The sequence below is a fragment of the Nicotiana tabacum genome, chromosome 6 (genome assembly GCF_000715075.1).
Source record: "Nicotiana tabacum cultivar K326 chromosome 6, ASM71507v2, whole genome shotgun sequence".
In the NCBI taxonomy this organism is placed as follows: Eukaryota; Viridiplantae; Streptophyta; class Magnoliopsida; order Solanales; family Solanaceae; genus Nicotiana; species Nicotiana tabacum.
In genome coordinates, this window is record NC_134085.1 from 22,596,296 (window position 1) to 22,622,811 (window position 26,516).

Genomic DNA, 26,516 nt, shown 5'->3' on the forward strand with positions numbered 1-26,516 from the left:
CATTGAATCCTCCTATGTTCCCGTACCTCTGGTATATGAATTGTAGGGTAGAAAAACCTCTATCCAGTTCAGCGTATGGGACTCCCTTGCTTATCTTCAACAGATCCATGAATTTGTGTGAATTCACAGCTCTTGGAGCGATCAGGTATTTGTGTCTCAAACCTTCAGTGATGTCCATGTAACCCGCCATTTCTTCTAAGGATGGGGTGAGTTCAAAATTCGAGAAACGGAATACGTTGTGGGCCGGGTCCCAAAATGTAACCAAAGCCTTTATGATGTCGCATCGGGGCCGGACATTCAACAAATTAACCAGACCTCCCAGGTGCAGTTTGATCTTGTCTTGCTCTGACTTTTCCAGATCCTCCCACCATAATCGCACCTCCAGAGGGATCTTGCTCCTAACCGTTACTGGAAAACTTGGACTTACTCATTCTGCATGTTTATTGGGGTGATTAAGCAAAGATCCAGACTCATTGGACTCAAATACCAAATTGACACACCCTTCTTCCTAAAAAATGAAATTTGGTTGTTTCTGAAAAGCGTGATGTCACCTTGACTATTTAAAACTTTTGTTCCTTTGTATTGTACCTATATTTTGATAAATAAGTTGAGCCCGATGGGGGTTGCCTACGTATCTCGCACCCTGCGAGAATCAAACTGACGTAGTTCGGGCGGAAAACATAAACCAAATTTTGTGAACCATGTTTCCCATGACAAACTATTTTTCCCTTTCTGTTCAAAATGAAACAAAAATCCATTTTTCTCTTTTCTATTTTCTTTGGTCTTTAATAAACCAAATTAATAAGACACCTTTTGTTTATTTTCTCAAAATTCCGGCAGAGTTTCAACCGTTTTCTGGGTATTGGTTTTTTCCGAAAATAATTAATTCCCTAACCGTTGTTTCCCATGTTTTCTCTCTCTTTTTCACAACATTCCCGATATTCACAAGCCGGTCAGCATGCAAGTCTTGAAACAAGTAGATGCATACAACAAACAAGATGTATCCGGATGGTCTTTTATTTTCAGGTTGCCTGTCCTAGACGGACCCAACCCCTGTGTTGAGTCCCCTAAGTCAAATGCACATGATGCAAATAAGTGTTCCTACTAGGGATCCGGCATGAAGTCATGTTATACTAAGCTGTAAAACCTAGGTGTTTGTTCTAGACCTGGCTTACCCGAGCGGACAACTCGAGCCAAGGATGGGAGCTGTGTACCGGTAACCAAAAGGCCATCCGATTTTGCAACTCCTCCGAATCCTCGTTCTATTTTGGTATATGACACTAACAGAAAGAAGCCACGACCAGCGTGCACTCCTCAAGAGAAAGAAGAGAGGGGTTTCGGCACAGTTTATATGTACAGTTCAAATAATATCAAAGCAGTAAAAGCAGCACTTAGCACATTAGGCTCAAACACTTAAAAATCAGATAATAAATAAAGCCAAATAATAACAATTATTTTAATCTCGAATTCTTAACCCTTAACCAGTGGTTCTGGGTCACGAACAATCCCCAGCAGAGTCGCCAGAGTTGTCACACCTCCTTTTTACATACCCGCGAGGGTACAAGGGAGTTTTTTCCGATTAAAGGACAATCGAAACGGGATTGGTTTATTTATTTCAGAGTCGCCACTTGGGAGATTTAGGGTGTCCCAAGTCACCAATTTTAATCCCGAATAGAGGAAAAGAATGACTCCATATTACAGTCTGCGTACCAAAAATCCGGATAAGGAATTCTGTTAACCCGGGAGAAGGTGTTAGGCATTCCCGAGTTCCGTGGTTCTAGCACGGTCGCTCAACTGTTATACTCGGCTTGATTATCTGATTTTATACAAATGTGAACTTATATGCCAATTTTATCTTTTAACCGCTTTTGTCATTATTATTATTTTACAAGAATTGCAACGTCGTGAAAACATATCTCGAACCACGTTACATCAATGCACCTGTGGTTATCGATATATCTCGACTCGGTTGAGATTTAGATTTGGGTCACATAAATGTGCACCCGAATTAAGGAAAATAAATTGTTAAAGGCGCGCCTAAAGCAACTAGCGTCTTGTTATTTTGGGGAAGGTCGTAAAAATCCGTTAAACGGCACATCTCGAATTCTAAACACTTTAATATATACATACATTTAGAGGGCCCCACAGCTTTGTACATTTTTTGTTTGTCGAGGCTCGTCTCATTCTTATTTTTAAAAGGAATTTGCGACGTCATGGACACGCATCTCGAACCACGTCACAATCAATGTACCCGTGATTAGAAACACATCTCGAATCCGTTGAGATTTGGATTTGGGTCACATAAATGTGCACCCGAATTTAATAAGGTAAAATTATTAAATACGTGCTTAAAGAGGCTATCGCGTTATTATTCCGGGAGGTTCGTGAGATTTGCTAAACGACCCACCTTGGAAACTGAATGCTTCGATATATACATTTAACGAGGGCCCCGCAGCTTGTTCTTTATCTTGTCGAGGCTCATCCCGTCCTTATTTTAAAAGGATTTCCTATAGCAACTACGTTTCTTGTCGCGTTTGTGTCTACTAATTGAAAACAGAGATAGTCCTAGTTAATTACGTGCTTGCAGGCTTATTTATAGCAGGATTCAAAATGCTTTTACAGAATGAGAAAACGTGATTACACACATGGACAGCTGATCGAACATTATGGGCCAAAATCCAGCTCATGCGGGATGGGCCAGACCTGGGCCACTGTTCATCTAATGCGGACCTGCTTGGCCCGTTTCTACCTGGGCTCAACCTCCATGAGGTTGAGACTGCAGCTTTGTGTTCTTTGTTCTAAAGTATGGTTTACAGTTATATGAGACCATTTATCAGAAGGGAAAGAACTTAACTAATAGTGGATAGTTTTCATGCTTGGCCTACATTAAAGAATATACGACACAATTAAACTAAGTCTAAGATACAACCCATTGCATTGGGAATATTTTCACCTAACAGCATACATATATGAACTAACATTCAACTAATCTACATTGATATATACTAAGCATGCAGGCTACTTCTATTATCCAAACAGGAATGAAAATTATTATACAGTACATGATATTTAATGTAACAGTCTATGTATATATAAACATCTGCAGATCTTCTCCTTTACATTCATGCTCAAACTTTTCAAGTTACACTGGTAGTATATTTGTGTACCTGATATAGAGAACAAAAGGAGGAAGAAAATGATCAGCTGAGTGGTACGCAGCAAGCACAGCAACAACAGATAAATATAGCCCAACACAGCAACAACCAAACAGCCACAAAGATGGAGTTCACACGTTGGTCGAGCGACAGACAAACAATCCCCGGAAACAGGATGGGAAACAAGACCAATCGAGAAAAGAACCAGAATATTTTGTGCTATAGCCAACAGAAATTCAATAACCACCAAAGCTCAGCAAACAACCAGCACAGTTTCAAACAATCAGGGAGACTAAAACTCAGTATACAACACACAGAAACTCAATGTAGTAGCAATCACAGCTGAAGATACACAGACTTCTCTTAATGGAACAATGACAGCCCTAGTTAGGATAACCAATTTGGTTTCTTTGTGCAGTGTTTGGACAGTGTTCAGTTACAGTATTTCTGGAAATTTCTTTCTGTTTTTTTTTCCAGTTTTCTTCAACTCACAAGACCCCTCTCAAGACTAAAATTTCCAGCCCCTTTTAAGTTCTTAAAATAACTTATTTATAAGCCAACAAACCAGTGCAGTCAAGCTGCCTGGATCCTGCCAGTTGCAGACTGCCCATACCCTTTAAACCCCATGCCTAAGCATCTTATTGATGCCAGCCATTTTGTTCCCCACGCTTGGCCTTATTGCTTTAATCAAGAGTCATGAGTTTAGTTAAGTATTCATTTTAATTCCCATACTCTTGTGTCTTGTTCCCCATTGACATTAGTTTAATCCTAATTTAGTACCCTACTTGTCAGCTCATTTAAACTAAGCTTTTTCTGTTCTTTTCAAACCCCAGACTACCCCTGTTAAACCCTGATTATTACTGCCCTAAACCCATTGCAGCATCAGGGCATTTTGAACTTCTGAAAGTTCAAATTCAGAACCGCCCATGGACTGAATCTTTTCAGTCGTTTTGCAATGCAAACAAACCCATTTCAAACAGTGTCGGACATTCAGTTAGTGACATGGTTCAATCAGGCATGTGACATTATTAGTTCATTTGATAAATTAGTTATAAAAAACTAATCGACGATGTTTATCGAGTTGACTATACTAAATACAACAGGTAATAATCAATCGTTCACATAAACAATACGTACAGGGACCCAAAGGGCATCGGACAACTTTTTGTTCAATTACTGGGAACCTATATGAATTATTTATGCGACGACTATCCTATTCGAACATGTATATCACAGAATATATTCAGAACACAAACAGAAAACAATCGACCAAAAAAAAAAAGGTCTTTGACAGAGATGGAAGAAATTAAGAAAAATAACAGACAATAACAAACAATCACAACAAAGCATGCTAACAACTCAATCAAAACTAAAACAAAGAGAAGGGAAAACTTACTGAAAAAGTTTAAACCAAACTGACCCAAATCCGACTTAGCTTCGACCATTTGAGGCCGAACAAACTTTAATCAGGGTGTTCTCACACGAGAACACCTTGATTAAGGTCTATTAGAGCTGAAACCCCTGATAAGACCGGCCGGATTCCAAGGCTATTAGTGTTCTAGGTTTTGGATCTTCAGATCTGGTTTTTTAGGAGTTGTGGGTAGATTCGGACCAAACCAAGCCTGGTTTGGTCACGAGGGGGGGTCAGGGGAGTGTCTGGTATGAAGATGGTGATGTTTGGTATAGGTCAGAGTTCGACTCGAATCTTCAAATGAAGATTCGAGACGAAGGAAGGTGATTCGAGGCAAATGGATAGCAGATCCATGTTCAGGACAGTGAGGTGGTCCTAGGGTGTTCAGGAGGTGGTCACTGGCGTTCATGCCGCCGGGTTCTGGTGAAAGGGAAACTAGGGCGGCTTCTAGGGTTTCGGGGGTTCAGGGCTTGGTGAAGGAGATGAGTGAATGGGGGGTTCGGATAGGGGGCGTGGGGTGTGAGGGAAGGTTTATAAACGAAGTAGAGGATTGGATCCGGGCCGTTAGATCAGATGATCTCAACGGCTTGGATCTGATGGTGAGGGGTGAGACGAGGTCGTTTGGCATTAAAACGGGGTCGTTTGGATTTTAAGTGAGGGGTTGGGATGGACCGGCTAAACAGGTCGGGTTACGGGTGCGGATATGGACCGTTGGATGGGTGTGGTTGAACGGCTCAGATCAATTTGCCTGAAACGACGTCGTTTGAATTAGTGTTTGGGCAGGCCGGACTTGGACCGGACTTGTGTGCCGGTTTTTGGGCCTATTTTTGTTTTATTTCTTGGGCCCAAACCGATTTCCATCACTTCTTTTCTTTTGTTTTTTTTCTAATTTTAAAACAAAAAATGAAATAAAAATGAAAAAATGAAATTAAAATAAACACAATGTAACACTTCAACACAATTATCACACCAAATAAAAATGTTTTAAACAAGTTAAATCACAACCTAGAACGAACGATGCATATATATATTTCTTTTGAATTTTCTTTCAACGACCGAATTACGGTTTGATTATTATGACAGACATACTTTGTATTTTGATTGATAAGATCAAAAATGCAAAAATGGGACGAACCACAAATGACTAGCAATACAGGTCATGAAAAATTGAAAATTTGTACAGCGAGGTCACTGGTCACTATTTTTGTTTTCTTTTGGAGTGATTGTCCGTGAAGCAAAAATCACGTGCTTACATTATGTATCTGGTGTTTGTTATAGTTGACAACTTTATCAGAATATAGTTATTGTTTTACATTTGTGCATTTAGAATCAAATGCGTTTGGAACTCTCTTGTTAGAATTGGGTGAAACTCTTGTTCCTGGGTGAACATTATTGATTCTGACTTCATTGAAACCTGATTTATTGTGAGAAAAGGGGGAAACTCTCTATATGAAGTAGTTGTTTTTCATTTTTACATTATGATCAACCCCTTTCTTTAACCTTTAAAGACTTGTTGATTGATTTCTTTTGTCAGGTGCAAGATTCCTACTTGTGTTGGGGAATTAGATACTCAATAGGTCTTGTCTTTATTTTTTCTATGTTTCTCAGTTGAATTTGAATTTGTATGAATTGGGTGGAACTATTCAAGTTATTGCAGACTCTCTAATGATATCACTCGACAGAGTTCATATTTGAACTTTTTTGTATTGAAATTTATATAGTAGTAAGGATAAATTTATGTTGAGTAAAAGTGGTAGTAGAAAAGGTTTACCACAATCAAAATGTATTAAATATTTCGATAAAATGTTTCTACTTTGCCCGCGACGCCATGGTACAACTCTTGTTGCTAGTATTATAAAACTGTTATGGATTGATCAAAAGGCACCATATAGAATCAATCCGTAGATTCGTTTCTTTTGTGCAACTTTTTCTGAATGTTGGATCTCAAAATTGAAAGTTTGTCAGTTGTTGTATTCCCTTAGTTTTGTTTGTCACCTGAAGGTAGAAGTTGATGGAAACATAAATTATTCCAGGATTTAAATTGATATCCCACACTGAACCTTCCTTATAGCTAGCCAAGAAACGCATTGATATTTCCTATAGTACTCTTAGTTTAGTAGTATATATTCATCTGAATATGTTCTCATTGTTATTCATGCTAGATAACTAGCTAACTTTACATTCCCTTTTATTTAGCTTATAAAATTGTAAAGTATGTCTCTGATCTTATAAAATTGACAAGTTACTAAATTATTGTTCCTCGTAAAAATCTTGTAGGTTATATCAAACGCTCCTGATTAGAAGAGTCCTTACTGGTAGCATACTAACCTGATTTTGGTCATTAGCTGCACTTCTCAAAGGTTTCAGATCTTTTCAAATACTTTTTCAATGGATAAATCTTGGATTCGATTGCCAAGGAACACAAATGAATATTTGTTTGGTTTGAATCAATTTTTGGATTTTGCATTTAAAAATGGAGCTATAGAAGAAAGAATAAAATGTCCATGTACTAAATGTGATTTTATGAAGTAGTTGACTAGAGAGATAGTGTTCGATCATTTAATCTGCAAGCCATTCCCTCAAGATTATGCCACTTGGGTTTTTCATGGAGAAATAAATGTGTTGCAGAACTTTAATAACATAGAGGTCACTCAAGATACACAACTTGCTGAAAATCCAGTGGACTTATTGATTAATGAAGCATTTCAGGACTTAAAACATGAGGGTATTGATGTAGGTTCATCACAAGTAGGGAGAGAAGAAGAAATGTTAAATGATATACCTGCTTCAAATAGTAAAGACTTTTTTGAGTTGCTTAGAGATGGAAGCCAAGAATTGTATGAAGGTTCCAAGTACTCAAAGCTAGAGTTTTTGTTAAAGCTGTATCATATAAAGAGTTTGGCTGGCTAAGTGACAAGGGAATGACTATGATACTAGATCTATTGAGAGATGCATTTGACTTTACAAGTATCCCTTCTTTTTATGAGGCCAAGAAAACCATCAAAAAGCTTTGTCTTGATTATATAAAGATAGATGCTTGTCCAAATGACTGCATCTTGTACTGGGGAGATGATGCTAATGAAGAAACATGCAAGTATCGTCACATTTCTAGATGGAATCCTAATGAGAGGGGCAACAATCATCGCGTGCCACCTACAAGTAAGAAGAAGAAAAAAAAACCTGCAAAATTTTTGCGTTACTTTCCACTAAAACCAAGGTTGCAGAGATTAGCATATGAGATGACATGCGGATGATAGTAAAAAAGATGGAATAATAAGGCATCCTAGAGATGGTGATGCATGGAAGAGGTTTGATACAATCTTTCCTGAATTTGCTTCTGATCCCGAAATGTTCGATTAGGCCTAGCTAGTGATGGTTTCAATCCTTTTGGAACGATGAGTACTAATTATAGTATTTGGCCTGTGGTTTTGGTTCCATACAATCTTCTACCTTGGTTGTGCATGAAACAACCAAATTTCATCCTCTCAATGACATTTCAGGTCCACGTACGGCAGGTAATAATATAGATGTATACTTACAACCCCTTATTAAGGAGTTGAATGAGTTGTGGTATGAAGGTATGGAAACTTGTGATTCATCGAAGAATGAAATATTCAAAATGCGAGCAACTCTTATGTGGACAGTCAGTGATTTTCTTGGACTTGATATCTTATCTGGTTGGAACACACATACTGGTTTGGCATGCCCCTCTTGTAATTTTGACGCAGAACCTTGTCGACTTCCTCACAGTAGGAAATAGTGCTTTATTGGTCATCGTCGATTTTTAGCAAGAAATCACAAATTTAGATTGATGAGGCATCGTTTTTTTGGAGATGTGGAGGAGAGGAATCCGCCGAGGAAGTTATTGGGGTCAGACATTTTGCAACAAGTGAAAGAAATCGATGTTACATTTGGAAGGCCGGTAGGGTTGAATGCTAGAAAGAAAAGAAATAGACAAAGAAAAGATGGGGAAGGTGCAACCCAGCAGTGGAGAAAAAAAAGCATATTCTCCAATCTATCGTATTGGGAATTCAACTCGTGCGCCATAATTTGGACGTCATGCACATCGAGAAGAATGTGTATGATAATATTATATACACTTTGCTAATGGATAGAGACAAATCAAAGGATCATGTTAAGGCTCGAAAATATCTAAAAGATATGGGTATAAGGCGTGATCTTTGGCTAGATGAGAAGGAGAATTATCGCCTTGCTACATTTGCAATTCCAAAAGAGAAGAGAGTCGCCTTCCTTAAAACATTAAAGAATATTTCGGTGCTGGATGGTTACTCAAGTAATATCTCTGATTGTATTGATTTGGATCAGAAGAGTATCTTCGGATTAAAAAGTCATGATTGTCACATCATCATGGAACAATTATTGCATGTTGCAATTCGAAATGTGCTTCCCAATGAGGTTGTTGCAGTCTTGGTAGAGCTTTCTTCTTTTTTTAGAAATCTTTGTTCAAAAAGTTTGAGCCTATCTGACCTAGAGAAGCTACAAGATCGGATTGTACTCACACTTTGTCACTTAAAGATTTTGTTCCCTCCATCTTTCTTCACTGTCATGGTTCATTTAACTATCCATCTAATAGATGAAGTGATACAAGGTGGTCTAGTACATTATCGATGGATGTATTTTATTGAAAGATTAAAATTTATTATTTCATAACATTCTTTAGATCAAACTTTTAATATTAATTCAAACTGAATGTTTGTTCTAATAATATTTCGTTTTCGTTATAGATTGTTAGGTCATTTCAAGTCTCTTGTAGGGAACAAATCACAACCAGAAGGTTCCATTGCTGAAGGTTATATTGTTGAAGAAGCTCTGACTTTCTGTTCTCGTAATTTTGAGGGTATCGAGTCAAGGATAAATAGGCCTAAATGTGTAAACGATGAGCTAAATCATAATAAGACTTTCGAAGTATCATCTTTGTTCCCTCAACAAGGTAAACCTATTGGAGGCTCCACAATATTTCCCTTGTCTCCTTTAAAGAAGACTCAAGCTCATCGATACGTGTTACTTAATTGCGCAACAGTAAAACCATTTATTGAGTAAGAAAGTTTATTGTAATTTAATTTTTAGCAAAATTTTTAAAGTGAACTGATTAAATTTATATAGATGATTCCTCTGTAGTGAATTTAGGAACCACATTAAAAGGAATTCAAGAAGCCGAAGACCTTCCGCAACAGAGGTAGAGAGAAGAGTTAATAAAGAGTTTTCTGATTGGTTTTCAAAACGAGTGAGTGAATAATATAGCTAATATCTGTTTATGCATAAGTTGTATTAATTTAGATTATCTAATACAAATAATTTTATTTGTTCAGATGATGAATCCAGATATAGCAAACACAATATCTACTGATTTGGAGTTCTTAGCACGAGGTCCAATGCCAGATGTAAGAAGGTTTACTGCATATAACATTAATGGATTAAAATTTTGGACTGTGTCTAAAGAACAAGGATTGAAAACTAAAAATAGTGGAGTTTTTTTTACCTCTGACACTTCTTGTATTGCATCTAATACTGATAGAAATGCAACACAAGCAGAGTTGCCATATTATGGGAAGTTGGAAGACATAATTGAGCTTAATTATTATGGACGGTTTATGGTTGTGCTCTTCAAATGCCAGTGGGCTGACACTACTCAGGATAGAGGGTTCAAAATAGATGTTTGGAAGTTTAATTGTATCTATTTTTCTAGATTGATTCACATGGGTGATCGTGAGGACCATGATCCTTATATTGAAGCGTCTCAAGCAAATATGGTCTACTATGTTGATGATAAGACTGATAAAGAATGTAGTGTTGTTGTGCATCTAAAGCCAAGAGATTTGTTTGACATGGGAGATGTTGATGAAGAAGAAATTTACGAGAATGAGCCATACCAACAACAAGAATTGGAACAATATTTTGATGTTAATTATGAGAATATCCAAGTTGCAATAGATGAGCATATGGCTGACTAGGAATTAGGCTATTTTATATGTGTGAGAAAGATAATTTTCTAAGTACTCGATATTAATTTTCTACATTTGTAGCAAGTGTTTTCTTCAAGTTTAAAACTTGTCTTTTTCTGAAAGTGAGTATATCTTTTACATTCCTCCAGTAAGCTCTTAGTTTCTTCAAGTTTAAAGCATTATAGTATAGAAACTATTGCAAGGTGTGATCGAGATTGCAAGTAATTAGATTATTTGATTGTTTCGTTGTAGCACTAATTCTATATGATTCTGTTAATTAGGTACTTTAAAAGTGCTTAATTGCAGATCTCATTGCTTTTGTAGAGCAACTAGCATGGTGATTGTATGACTTTTATACAGAAAAATTTGTAATTAGATTGTTCAATCTTTCACCATTCTGGTATATAGTTTCATGCAATTTATTTTATTGATTCCAGATATGCCAAGGGCCAAGCGTTACCAAAACTTGCAAAAGCAAGTTCAACCATCATCTACTTCACAAGGTGTAGCACAACCTTTATCAACAACTGAGTCAACACCTTCACATCTTGATGATATGCCGTAGTTGGTATCATTTTTTCAACCGGCACCTTCAATCCAGGCTGCAGCATATCAGACTGCATCAGTTAGGACAACATCACAGCCGACCCCGTTAGTTCGGGCTGTAGCACAGCCGGCTCATTCGGTTCAGGCCATATCACAGCCGACCCGATCAGTTCGGGCTGCAGCACAGCCAGCTCATTCAGTTCAGGCCATATCACAATTTGATCCATCAGTACAGGCAACATCATAACCTACACAATTCAAAAAGCGTCCTGGATGTGAGTGTCTGCAACATTGGACAGTTGATGCAATAGGTAATTCTTATCTTGATTTATTCAAGTGTCACTATTCAATATTGTCTCTGTCTCTGTTTCTTGATCTTCTGCAGCTTCATCTTCATAATCGCTATTTTCTTCAACTCTTGCATCTTGGTACTGCTAATATTCTGCCACAAGATCATTCATATTGCTCTATGCTTCAGTAAATTCCATTTCATCCATTCCTTTTCCAGTATACCAATGCAAGAAAGCCTTTCTTCCTAAACATAGCAGTAAACTGCTCACTCACTCTCCTAAATATTTCTTGAGTTGATGCTGCAAGGTATGATCTAGATTGCAAGTAATTAGATTATTTGATTGTTTCGTCGTAGCACTAATTCTACATGATTCTGTTAATTAGTTACTTCAAAATTGCTTAATTGCAAATCTCATTGCTCTCTGTAGAGCAACTAACATGCTGATTGTATGACTCTTGTACAAGAAACTTTGTAATTAGATTGTTCAATCTTTTACCATTATTGTATATAGTTTCATGCAATTTATTTTATTGATTCCAGATATGCCAAGGGCTAAGCATTACCAGAACTTGCAAAAGTCAGTTCAGCCAGCATCTACTTCACAAGGTGTAGCACAACCTTTATCAACAACTGACTCAACACCTTCACATCTTGATGATACGCAGCAGTTGGTATCAATTTTTCAATTGACACCTTTAGTCCAGGCCGCAGCACATCAGACTGCATCAGTTAGGACAACATCACAGTCGACCTAGTAAGTTCGGGCTATAGCACAGTCGGCTCATTCAATTCAGGCCACATCACAGCCGACCCCATCAGTTCGGGCTGCAGCACATCAGACTGTATCAGTCAGGACAACATCACAGCCGGCCCCGTCAGTTCGTGCTGCAGCATAGTCAGTTCGGGTGTTCTTGCAGGCTTTTGTGGAATTTTAGCAAACGACTGCTCCTTATTTCCAATTCACTTCAACAATTAGCCAGATTTACCAAAGTCATACTTCAATGGTTGCTTTGATTGAATTATAAAGGTATAAGCTCTATTTTATTATTTTTGTAACTTTGTTTTATCTCGTTAGACTATATATTTTCATGTAATAGATTAGCTAACAGAAGTTTTATTCCTGTAGCCACGATTCTGTTTTAAGACAACTCAGTTAAATGCACGAGAATATGTTTATAGTTCTATTGGAAAGAAGTGGAGTGCAGGAAAGCAAAGGTTATGGTATGAGTTATTTGATCCACTTAAGACAAAAGCAGAGATTATGGATAATGTTCCATCAGGGATTCCACGGGATCAATGGACTTCTTATGTTGCTTACCATTTTGATAAAAAGACAATGGTATTTATTTGAATGCATCAATTAGTATGTGTAATTATATACTTTTTTATTTGTATATTTCAGATGTGTGTATTTTTATAAGGAAATGAGTAAAAGAAATGCTGAAATTCGAAAGAAATAAACTGTTGCACACACTAGTGGCTCCAAACCAAACTCCAGAAGAAGAGCTAAAATGGTGATAAATGTTAATTCATTAAGTTTTACTTTAATTAAACTTCCAAACTATTCCTATTTAGTTAGGTTATTCTGACTTGATTTTTTTACTTATAGATGGCTGAATCTGGACAAATGCCTGGATGAGCGCAACTCTATCTTGCTACTCATAAGAAGGAAGATGGGTCATATGTTAATGAAGCAGCAAGAGAAATATGTGTAAGTTTCTACGTTTTAAAAGCTTCATGTATTGTGTTAGATCATTTAGCCCCACTAAGTGTTTTCTAGTTTTTTTGATACTGAGTGTTTTCTAGTTTGTTTTGTGGAATTGATCAGTCTACTGAGTTGTTTGTGTTGGTGAACTGTACTTTGATTTTTATTGTCTAGCCTACTTTAGTTTTGAAACTTATTGATAGTAGTAGGATCTGTCCAAATATATGCTTAGCTGACTCTTTTTTGAGACTGGTTTTTCTGAAAGTTATTATCATATAAAGAGTATGGACTACCATTTCCAGTATGTGAACTTGAAATTGAATTTGTGAACACTCTTTGACCAATTCAAAGTGACTAAAGAATATACATTATCCTTATGTTGTCAATTACTAATTGAAGTTGTGACAATGAATTTTGTGTATATTATATTTAGGAAAAAATTGAGCTAGTTATAAGTCAAAGTGCCACAAATGAGTTTGAAGTTTCACCAAATGATGCCGTTGGTAAGGTGCTAGGAAAAGAGCATTCTGGAAGGGTAAGATGCTTGGGGTTAGGAGCTATCCCGAGTAAAGTTTTTAGACAAACAAGACGTTATTTTGGAGGTATAAATTCTTCCAGTTGTGATAATGGTTCATATTCGTCCAAATGCGAAGAGAAGTACAATCATATTGTAAATTCTCACAATCAAAGCCAAAAGAACTATGCTCAAATGATGACTGCACACCACCAAATGATGAATGCTTTCAAGGAATATATGATTATGAAAGAAGGGACAATACCTGAACAATTTGCTGGGATTTTCGTTTCTCCTCCTCCGGCAGCGGTAAATAAAATCTAGCTATATGTAGTTTTTTAATTTGAAAAACTAAAAAAAACTTTTAACACTTTTTATTTTATTGCAGCCAAGTGATGCAGTTAGCGGATCCATTTCACCTATGGGTGTAAGAAGATCATCTAGTGATAGTAATCTTAATAAAAACCATTGAATTTCTTTGTAAATGTAATAGATGATTAAGTATGATACTTGTCACACCTCCTTTTTCCGCCCCGCGAGGGGCAAGGGAGTTTTTTCCAATTAAAGGACAATCGAAACGGGATTGGTTTATTTATTTCAGAGTCACCACTTGGGAGGTTTAGGGTGTCCCAAGTCACCAATTTTAATCCCGAATCGAGGAAAAGAATGACTCCATATTACAGTCTGCGTACCAGAAATCCGGATAAGGAATTCTGTTAACCCGGGAGAAGGTGTTAGGCATTCCCGAGTTCTGTGGTTCTAGCACGGTCGCTCAACTGTTATATTCGGCTTGATTATCTGATTTTATACAAATATGAACTTATGTGCAAATTTTAACTTTTTACCGCTTTCATAATTATTATATATATTTTATAAGGAGTTACAACGTCGTGAAAATATATCTCGAACCACGTTACATCAATGCACACGTGGTTGTCGACATATCTCGACTCGGTTGAGATTTGGATTTGGGTCACATAAATGTGCACCCGAATTAAGAAAAATAACTTATTAAGACGCGCCTAAAGCAACTAACGTATTGTTATTTTGGGGAAGGCCGTAAAATTTGCTAAACGGCATGTCCCGAATTTTAAGTATTTTTAATATATATATACATTTAGAGGGCCCCGCAGCTTCTACATTTTTGTTTGTCAAGGCTCGTCTCATTCATTATTTTTTTAAAAGGAATTTACAACGTCATGGAAATGCATCTCGGGCCACGCCACAATCAATGTGCCCGTGACTAGAGACATATTTCGACTCCTTTGAGATTTGGATTTGGGTCACATAAATGTGCACCCGAGTTTAGGGAGATAACGTTATTAAAGGCGCGCCTAAAGCAACTAGCGCATTATTATTTTGGGGTAGGGCCGTGAAATTTGCTAAACGGCCCGTCCCGGAATCTAAGTATTTAATACATATATTTTGTGAGGGCCCCACAATTTGTCCCTTTTATTTGGCGAGACTCGTCTCATTTTATTTTATTTTTTAAAGGATATCCTATAACAACTACGTTTCTTATCGTGTTTGTCTCTACTAATTGAAAACAGAGATAGTCCTAGTTAATTACATGCTTGCGGGATATTTAAGCGGGGTTCCGAATGCTTGCGCAAAATCAGAAGCACGGCCACGTACACAGTTAGCCGATCAAGTATTAAGGGCCCAAACCCAACCCACACAGTATCGGCTGGGCCGGGGCCACTATTTTTCCGATGAGAGCTTGCTTGGTTCGCTCGACTTGGGATCAACCTTCGTGAGGTTGAGATTGTAAGCTTTGTATTCTTTGTCTTAAAGTATGGTTTACCAGTTATATGAGACAATTTAACAGAAGAGAAAGGGCTTAACTAATAGTGTACAGTTTTCATGCTTGGCCTACAATAAAGAGTATACTACACAATTAAACTAAGTCTAAGATACAACCTACTGCATTGGGAATACTTTTATCTACCAGCCTGCATATACAAACTAAAATTTAATCACCCTACATTGATATCTACTAGGCATGCAAGCTATCTTCAGTATCCAAACAAAACTGCAAACTATTGTACATTACATGAGGTTTAACATAACAGTCTACGTATGAAAAACATCTTCAGATCTTCTCTTTTGTATTCATGCTCAACTTTCAAGTTACATTGATAGTTTATTAGTCGTGTACCTGGATAGAGAACAAAAGAAGAAGGAAAATGATCAACTGAGTGGTACGCAGCAAGCACAGCAGCAGCGGATAAATAGCACAACACAACAACAACCAAACAGCTACAATGATGAAACTCAATAAGTGATCGAGCAATGAACAGGCAATCCCAGAAACAGAGTAGAGAGACAGCAGGAAGCCCAGGATATCGAATGTAACAGCAACAAAAAACCAATGACCACAAAAGCTTGGCAAACAACCAACAGCAAACAACAAAGACAGCCTGACCACCTTGAACTCTTACAAAGTTTTTTTTAGACAATACTCATTCACAGTATTCTGAAATTTATTTCTGTTTTTCCCTTTTCAGTTTTCTTACTCACAGAATCTCTCTGAAGACTAAAATGTCCAGCCCCTTTTAAGTTCTGAAAATAGCTTATTTATAAGCCAAACAAACCAGTGCAGTCAAGTTGCCCTGGATTCTGCCAATTGCCGACTGCCCATACCTATTAAACCCCATGCCTAAGCATCTTCTTGATGCCAGCCACTTTGTTCCCCACGCCTGGCTTATTCCTTTTGTTCAAGAGTTATGGGTTCGTTTAAGTATTCATTTTAATTCCCATGCTCTTATGTCTTGTTCTCCATTGACATTAATTTAATCCTAATTCAGTACCCTACTTGTCAACTCACTTAAACTAAGCTTTTTCTGTTCTTTTCAAACCCCATACTACCCTTGTTAAACCTTGATTATTACTTCCCTAAACCCATTGCAGCATCAGGGCATTTTGAACTTCTGAAAGTTCAAATTCAGAACTGCCCTGGACTGAACCTTTTCAGTCGTTTTGCAATGCAAACAAACCCATTTCAAACAATGTCGGGCATTCAGTCAGTGACATGGTTCAATTAGTCATGTGAAATTATTAGCTCATTTGATCAATTAGTTATAGAAAACTAATCGACGATGTTTATCGAGTCGACTATACTAAATATAACAGGTAATAATTAGTCATTCATATAAACAACACGTACAGGGTCCCGAAAGACTTCAGACAACTTTTTTTCAATCACTGGGAGCCTATATGAGTTAACTTATTTGACGACTATCCTAATCGAACATGTTTATCACAGGATACGTTCAAAACATACACAGAAAACAATCGACCAAATAAAAGGTCTTTGACAGAGATGGAAGAAATTAAGAAAAATACCAGACAATAACAAACAATCACAACAAAGCATGCTAACAACTTAATTATCACTCGAATAAAACAGAAAGGCAAAGAAAAACTTACCGAAAAACGTCCAAACAAAATTAACCCAAGTCTGACTCAACTTTGACCATTTGAGGTCGAACAAACTTTAATCAGGGTGTTCTCACACGAGAACACCTTGATTAAGGTCTATTAGACCTCAAACCCTGTTAAGACTGGCCGGTTTCCAAGGCTATTCGTGTTCTAGGGTTTGGATCTTCAGATCTGGTTTTTTAGGAGTTGTGGGTAGATTCGGACCAAACCAAGCCTGGTTTGGTCACGAGGGGGGTTAGGGGAGTGTCTGGTATGAAGATGGTGAGGTTTGGTGTAGGTCAGAGCTTGACTCGAATCTTCAAATGAAGATTCGAGATGAAGGAAAGTGATTCGAGTCAAAGGGATAGCAGATCCATGTTCAGGACAGTGAGGTGGTCCTAGGGTGTTCAAGAGGTGGTCATCGGCGTTCATGCCGCCGGGTTCTGGTGAAAGGGAAATCAGGGCGGCTGCTAGGGTTTCGGGGGGGTTCAGTGTTTGGACGATGAGCGGAGGGGGGGGGTTCGAATAGGGGGCGTGGGGTACGATAGAAAGCTTATATACGATCTAGGGGTTTAGATCCTGGACGTTGGATCAAATGAGATCTATGGCCAGGATCTATTCACTTAGGGAAGACGGTGTCGTTTGGGTTTGATAGTGGGTGAGACCGGGTAAGGCTGGATCGGGTCAAAATTTGACGGGTTTAGGGGGAAGGCCTGGGTCCGTTGGATCAAAGGGTTGGACGGCTCAGATTACTTGCCTAAGACGACGTCGTTTGGGGTTGAATGAGTGGCCTGATCAGGACCGTTCATTCGAATCAAATCAACGGCTCAGTACAGGGACGCGGATACGGCGTCGTTTGGGACGTACCCGGGCAGCTCATGTTTGGACTGGACCTGTGTCCTGGTTTTGGGCCTGATTTTAATTCATTTTGGGCCCAAACCAACTTCATTACTCCTTTTCTATTTTGTTGTTTTTCTTTAAAAAATGAAATTAAAATCATCATTAATTTAATTACTTAACTTAATTATCACACACATATCACAACCCAGCATAAAAGATGCATATATATTTTTTGGATTTTCTTTTAGTGATCGAATTACGGTTTAATTACCATGACATACATACTTTGTATTTTGATCGGTAAGATTAAATGCAAAATGGGCCGAACCACGAATGACTAATAGCACATGTCATGAAAAATTGAAAATTTGTACAGCGAGGTCACTGGTCACTATTTTTGTTTTCTTTTGGAGCGTTTGTCCGTGAAGCAAAAATCACGTGCTTACAGCTGCCCCTCTTTGCACGAAGACACGAAGGGTTTTCGCGCAAAGATAAAGCGGGCGATATTTGCTCGTCTGAGTGCTCCGTGTGAAGCATTTTTTGAAAAAGATTTGACCGAACCTTTGCTTCAGAGGTTTCCTACATATCCTGGGCTGAACAGGAATCAGGTCAATGTAGTTCGGGAAATTTTGGTAGCTGGGACTACCGTGTGACTGTAGTGCTCGCTGCTGTTGCATGCTGCTGTAGGATGCTACCGCTCACCGATCTCCTTGTTACATAGTTCTGAAAGGAAAAACAAGAAGCTAATCTAGACTATGGATCATGAGATCTCATCTATCCTCGACTTGTTCTTGTTGCCTTGCTCTCTTGTCGGATAGCGCTTTCCTCCGATGCCTTTATTTTTTTGAACTTGGGGGATGATACTGGTCCTTCGCCTTTTCTGAATGCCAGTTTTCATCACTTGGCTTGATCTGCTGGGAACCTGGTCCTCTTCCTTAAGCCTTTCAATGGTTTCTTCAGTGGTATGGCTTTCTTCATCAAAATTGTTATGCTGGGCATGCTATAACGTTCCCAAGCTACTTATTTTAAGACGCGTTCCTTCTTTCTTTTGAGTCGTGCGCTTGCCTTTGCAGCCTTCTGCTTCTTGGTGCTGGGGATTTTATTGTTTCCTGCCTGGGGATCTCTGTTGTAACCTTCCGCCTTCAGGTGGGGTTACTGATTCCAAAATCTGTAATATAAAACCAAAAGTTGCTTAAATGCAAAATTATTAAATGTATTCCCGCATTTTACTGGTGGGCGACCTAGAACTTAAATGTATTCCCGCATTTTACTGGTGGGCGACCTAGAACTTAAATGTATTCACTCATTTTACTGGTGGGCGACCTAGAACTTAAATGTATTCCCGCATTTTACTGGGGGGCGACCTAGACCTTAAATGTATTCCCGCATTTTACTGGTGGGCGACCTAGAACTTAAATGTATTCCCGCATTTTACTGGTGGGCGACCTAGAACTTAAATGTATTCCCGCATTTTACTGGTGGGCGACCTAGACCTTAAATGTATTCCCGCATTTTACTCGTGGGCGACCTAGAACTTAAATGTATTCCCGCATTTTACTGGTGGGCGACCTAGAACTTAAATGTATTCCCGCATTTTACTGGTGGGCGACCTAGAACTTAAATGTATTCCCGCATTTTACTGGTGGGCGACCTAGAACTTAAATGTATTCCCGCATTTTACTGGTGGGCGACCTAGAACTTAAATGTATTCCCGCATTTTACTGGTGGGTGACCTAGAACTTAAATGTATTCCCGCATTTTACTGGTGGGCGACCTAGAACTTAAATGTATTCCCGCATTTTACTGGTGGGCGACCTAGACCTTAAATGTATTCCCGCATTTTACTCGTGGGCGACCTAGAACTTAAATGTATTCCCGCATTTTACTGGTGGGCGACCTAGAACTTAAATGTATTCCCGCATTTTACTGGTGGGCGACCTAGAACTTAAATGTATTCCCGCATTTTACTGGTGGGCGACCTAGAACTTAAATGTATTCCCGCATTTTACTGGTGGGCGACCTAGAACTTAAATGTATTCCCGCATTTTACTGGTGGGCGACCTAGAACTTAAATGTATTCACTCATTTTACTGGTGGGCGACCTAGAACTTAAATGTATTCCCGCATTTTACTGGGGGCGACCTAGACCTTAAATGTATTCCCGCATTTTACTGGTGGGCGACCTAGAACTTAAATGTATTCCCGCATTTTACTGGTGGGCGACCTAGAACTTAAATGTATTCCTGCATTTTACTGGTGGGCGACCTAGAACTTAAATGTATTCCCGCATTTTACTGGTGGGCGACCTAGAACTTAAATGTATTCCCGCATTTTACTGGTGGGCGACCTAGAACTTAAATGTATTCCCGCATTTTACTGGTGGGCGACCTAGAACTTAAATGTATTCCCGCATTTTACTGGTGGGCGACCTAGAACTTAAATGTATTCCCGCATTTTACTGGTGGGCGACCTAGAACTTAAATGTATTCCCGCATTTTACTCGTGGGCGACCTAGAACTTAAATGTATTCCCGCATTTTACTGGTGGGCGACCTAGAACTTAAATGTATTCTCGCATTTTACTGGTGGGCGACCTAGAACTTAAATGTATTCCCGCATTTTACTGGTGGGCGACCTAGAACTTAAATGTATTCCCGCATTTTACTGGTGGGCGACCTAGAACTTAAATGTATTCCCGCATTTTACTGGTGGGCGACCTAGAACTTAAATGTATTCCCGCATTTTACTGGTGGGCGACCTAGAACTTAAATGTATTCCCGCATTTTACTGGTGGGCGACCTAGAACTTAAATGTATTCCCGGATTTTACTGGTGGGCGACCTAGACCTTAAATGTATTCCCGCATTTTACTGGTGGGCGACCTAGAACTTAAATGTATTCTCGCATTTTACTGGTGGGCGACCTAGACCTTAAATGTATTCCCGCATTTTACTGGTGGGCGACCTAGACCTTAAATGTATTCCCGCATTTTACTGGTGGGCGACCTAGACCTTAAATGTATTCCCGCATTTTACTGGTGGGCGACCTAGAACTTAAATGTATTCCCGCATTTTACTGGTGGGCGACCTAGAACTTAAATGTATTCCCGCATTTTACTCGTGGGCGACCTAGAACTTAAATGTATTCCCGCATTTTACTCGTGGGCGACCTAGAACTTAAATGTATTCCCGCATTTTACTGGTGGGCGACCTAGAACTTAAATGTATTCCCGCATTTTACTGGTGGGCGACCTAGAACTTAAATGTATTCCCGCATTTTACTGGTGGGCGACCTAGAACTTAAATGTATTCCCGCATTTTACTGGTGGGCGACCTAGAACTTAAATGTATTCCCGCATTTTACTGGTGGGCGACCTAGAACTTAAATGTATTCCCGCATTTTACTGGTGGGCGACCTAGAACTTAAATGTATTCCCGCATTTTACTGGTGGGCGACCTAGAACTTAAATGTATTCCCGCATTTTACTGGTGGGCGACCTAGAACTTAAATGTATTCCCGCATTTTACTGGTGGGCGACCTAGAACTTAAATGTATTCCCGCATTTTACTGGTGGGCGACCTAGAACTTAAATGTATTCACTCATTTTACTGGTGGGCGACCTAGAACTTAAATGTATTCCCGCATTTTACTGGGGGGCGACCTAGAACTTAAATGTATTCCCGCATTTTACTGGTGGGCGACCTAGAACTTAAATGTATTCCCGCATTTTACTGGTGGGCGACCTAGAACTTAAATGTATTCCCGCATTTTACTGGTGGGCGACCTAGAACTTAAATGTATTCCCGCATTTTACTGGTGGGCGACCTAGAACTTAAATGTATTCCCGCATTTTACTGGTGGGCGACCTAGAACTTAAATGTATTCCCGCATTTTACTGGTGGGCGACCTAGAACTTAAATGTATTCCCGCATTTTACTGGTGGGCGACCTAGAACTTAAATGTATTCACGCATTTTACTGGTGGGCGACCTAGACCTTAAATGTATTCCAGCATTTTACTGGGGGCGACCTAGACCTTTAATGTATTCCCGCATTTTACTGGTGGGCGACCTAGACCTTAAATGTATTCCCGCATTTTACTGGTGGGCGACCTAGAACTTAAATGTATTCCCGCATTTTACTGGTGGGCGACCTAGAACTTAAATGTATTCCCGCATTTTACTCGTGCGCGACCTAGAACTTAAATGTATTCCCGCATTTTACTCGTGGGCGACCTAGAACTTAAATGTATTCCCGCATTTTACTGGTGGGCGACCTAGAACTTAAATGTATTCCCGCATTTTACTGGTGGGCGACCTAGAACTTAAATGTATTCCCGCATTTTACTGGTGGGCGACCTAGAACTTAAATGTATTCCCGCATTTTATTGGTGGGCGACCTAGAACTTAAATGTATTCCCGCATTTTACTGGTGGGCGACCTAGAACTTAAATGTATTCCCGCATTTTACTGGTGGGCGACCTAGAACTTAAATGTATTCCCGCATTTTACTGGTGGGCGACCTAGAACTTAAATGTATTCCCGCATTTTACTGGTGGGCGACCTAGAACTTAAATGTATTCTCGCATTTTACTGGTGGGCGACCTAGAACTTAAATGTATTCCCGCATTTTACTGGTGGGCGACCTAGAACTTAAATGTATTCCCGCATTTTACTGGTGGGCGACCTAGAACTTAAATGTATTCCCGCATTTTACTGGTGGGCGACCTAGAACTTAAATGTATTCCCGCATTTTACTGGTGGGCGACCTAGAACTTAAATGTATTCCCGCATTTTACTGGTGGGCGACCTAGAACTTAAATGTATTCCCGCATTTTACTGGTGGGCGACCTAGAACTTAAATGTATTCCCGCATTTTACTGGTGGGCGACCTAGAACTTAAATGTATTCCCGCATTTTACTGGTGGGCGACCTAGAACTTAAATGTATTCCCGCATTTTACTGGTGGGCGACCTAGAACTTAAATGTATTCCCGCATTTTACTGGTGGGCGACCTAGAACTTAAATGTATTCACTCATTTTACTGGTGGGCGACCTAGAACTTAAATGTATTCCCGCATTTTACTGGGGGGCGACCTAGAACTTAAATGTATTCCCGCATTTTACTGGTGGGCGACCTAGAACTTAAATGTATTCCCGCATTTTACTGGTGGGCGACCTAGAACTTAAATGTATTCCCGCATTTTACTGGTGGGCGACCTAGAACTTAAATGTATTCCCGCATTTTACTGGTGGGCGACCTAGAACTTAAATGTATTCCCGCATTTTACTGGTGGGCGACCTAGAACTTAAATGTATTCCCGCATTTTACTGGTGGGCGACCTAGAACTTAAATGTATTCCCGCATTTTACTGGTGGGCGACCTAGAACTTAAATGTATTCACGCATTTTACTGGTGGGCGACCTAGACCTTAAATGTATTCCAGCATTTTACTGGGGGCGACCTAGAACTTAAATGTATTCTCGCATTTTACTGGTGGGCGACCTAGACCTTAAATGTATTCCCGCATTTTACTGGTGGGCGACCTAGAACTTAAATGTATTCCCGCATTTTACTGGTGGGCGACCTAGAACTTAAATGTATTCCCGCATTTTACTCGTGCGCGACCTAGAACTTAAATGTATTCCCGCATTTTACTCGTGGGCGACCTAGAACTTAAATGTATTCCCGCATTTTACTGGTGGGCGACCTAGAACTTAAATGTATTCCCGCATTTTACTGGTGGGCGACCTAGAACTTAAATGTATTCCCGCATTTTACTGGTGGGCGACCTAGAACTTAAATGTATTCCCGCATTTTACTGGTGGGCGACCTAGAACTTAAATGTATTCCCGCATTTTACTGGTGGGCGACCTAGAACTTAAATGTATTCACTCATTTTACTGGTGGGCGACCTAGAACTTAAATGTATTCCTGCATTTTACTGGGGGGCGACCTAGACCTTAAATGTATTCCCGCATTTTACTGGTGGGCGACCTAGACCTTAAATGTATTCCCGCATTTTACTGGTGGGCGACCTAGAACTTAAATGTATTCCCGCATTTTACTGGTGGGCGACCTAGAACTTAAATGTATTCCCGCATTTTACTGGTGGGCGACCTAGAACTTAAATGTATTCCCGCATTTTACTGGTGGGCGACCTAGAACTTAAATGTATTCCCGCATTTTACTGGTGGGCGACCTAGAACTTAAATGTATTCCCGCATTTTACTGGTGGGCGACCTAGAACTTAAATGTATTCCCGCATTTTACTGGTGGGCGACCTAGAACTTAAATGTATTCCCGCATTTTACTGGTGGGCGACCTAGAACTTAAATGTATTCCCGCATTTTACTGGTGGGCGACCTAGAACTTAAATGTATTCCCGGATTTTACTGGTTGGCGACCTAGAACTTATATGTATTCCTGCATTTTACTGGTGGGCGACCTAGAACTTAAATGTATTCCCGCATTTTACTGGTGGGCGACCTAGAACTTAAATGTATTCCCGTATTTTACTGGTGGGGCGACCTAGAACTTAAATGTATTCCCGCATTTTACTGGGGGGCGACCTAGAACTTAAATGTATTCCCGCATTTTACTGGTGGGCGACCTAGAACTTAAATGTATTCCCGCATTTTACTGGTGGGCGACCTAGAACTTAAATGTATTCCCGCATTTTACTGGTGGGCGACCTAGAACTTAAATGTATTCCCGCATTTTACTGGTGGGCGACCTAGAACTTAAATGTATTCCCGCATTTTACTGGTGGGCGACCTAGAACTTAAATGTATTCCCGCATTTTACTGGTGGGCGACCTAGAACTTAAATGTATTCCCGCATTTTACTGGTGGGCGACCTAGAACATAAATGTATTCCCGCATTTTACTGGTGGGCGACCTAGAACTTATATGTATTGAAATTGTTTCCTCGTTCTTCCAAGAAATTTTTTGACAATTGGCAGAAAATTTTCTGCCACGGTTTTTGTGATTTCCCTGGCATCGCGTCTTGCTGCCATCGTCAATGTTTATTTTCCTGCTACAGACAAAAGGATTTAGTCAGTTTCACTTATGGTGGGAAGAGGTGCCTTTCCGGTGGATGCTTTTCCTTCTCTTTCCTTTTTCTTGCTCTGTGTCCCCATAACTGGTTGGTGGACAAAATCGCTTGCTGGGGGTTTCCGACCTGCTGGGGATTGGTTTTTCAGTTTATCCCCTTTTCTGCTTTCTCTTTACAGTACATGCTGTGGGAGTCTGCTTTTACTCCCGAAACCACTCCCTTTAGGAGTTTACTTCCTCCGAAACTGTAAGGCACAACATTGCCTTGCCTTGGGCTAGCCTTTAGGACTGTTGGGGTTACCCCTTCGGTCTATGGTAGTAAGCTTTGAAAAATCCTTTTCAAGACAAACTTTCAGAAAGAGAAATAAAAAGATAGAAAAGGAGAAAATCTTTCTGAACCAATACTTGGTGGGAAAAGAAATTCAGAAGAGCTTATCTGGATGACAGGACTGGTCCCCGTGATCATGACGTGCACCATAGATTCCCGACCCAGTCTATTTGTATCAATCGATTTGCCCGATGGCCTGACTTGCTGGGGATGATAAATGAGTGTCCATTTTGTTGCGAATGTGGTCGCTTTTTGTTGATCTGTCTTGTCGCCTCATAGTGCCCTTCGAGGGGTTTTCACTAATGAGACTCTCTCTTTTCTCTCATCTCCCGGTGCCTTATGGTGCCTGTGAAGGTTTTCACCAATAAGACTCTCTCATTTTATATCTCTCATCTTACGTCGCCTTTCGGTGCCTGTGAAGGTTTTCACCGATAAGACTCTCTCATTTTATTTCTTCATCGAGGAATCGGGGTGTTGTCGATACGATCCTCTCTTCTGGAGATTCCTTTGACCATCAATTCATTCCCAGTCTTATGATCCTCTTCTTTGCTGGGGATCGATGTATTATTCTCGGCTTTATTTGCCTGACTTGGCATCTCTTGGATATTGATCGGGAGGTCTTTTGGACGTCGATGTTGGTTTTGGTGTGGGGCTAAAGAAAGGCTATCAAAATGAAATAATTTGATGGGTGATCTGCTACAACTTTTGGAATCAAACCTTTGTTGGAACTTAAAACATAACCTTTGCCCCAGTTTTCTTGCTTGAGGAATTTTATTTTTTACACTTATGTTGAGCTACGTGCGTTACGCACACTGTGCCTATTATGCACACTATGACCGAGCCGTGAGGCGCCTACGTATCCTCTTCGAGGAATCAGGTCAAACGTAGTTCCCACGGTTTTGTATTTCTTATGATTTTATCTTCTTTTTCTTTTCTTTCTCCTTCTTTTCATTTTTCTTTTTCTTTTCTTTTCTTTTTTTTCTTTTTTTTTCCATTAGTGATTCCAAAAGAGGGGTATGAAAGAATAACTTAAGGCTCAAAAGGGGGAAGCAAGGGTTAAAGTGTTTGGATAGAAGAAAGAATTGCCTCTGTCATCTCATTATCCAATAAATACCAGATACAAACAAACGAACCAAAAATTGCCATAATTAAAGAAATTACGCATAATATCTCTTGACTGCATCAAAATTGATAGCCATGTCGACACATCTCTCTTCGATATCTGTCAAACACAAAGCACCGTTGGACAATACTCTGGTCACGATATAAGGCCCTTGCCAATTTGGGGCG

General features: G+C 39.5%; 1 long non-coding RNA gene across 1 annotated transcript; it reads left to right on the forward strand.

Moving 5' to 3' along the window:
* Positions 1-12,433: 12,433 nt before the first annotated feature.
* On the forward strand, positions 12,434-13,889 carry LOC142181452 (uncharacterized). Its single transcript, XR_012710098.1, has 3 exons — positions 12,434-12,881; positions 12,977-13,078; positions 13,506-13,889. It is a non-coding gene; the product is annotated as an uncharacterized LOC142181452 (long non-coding RNA).
* Positions 13,890-26,516: the final 12,627 nt, after the last annotated feature.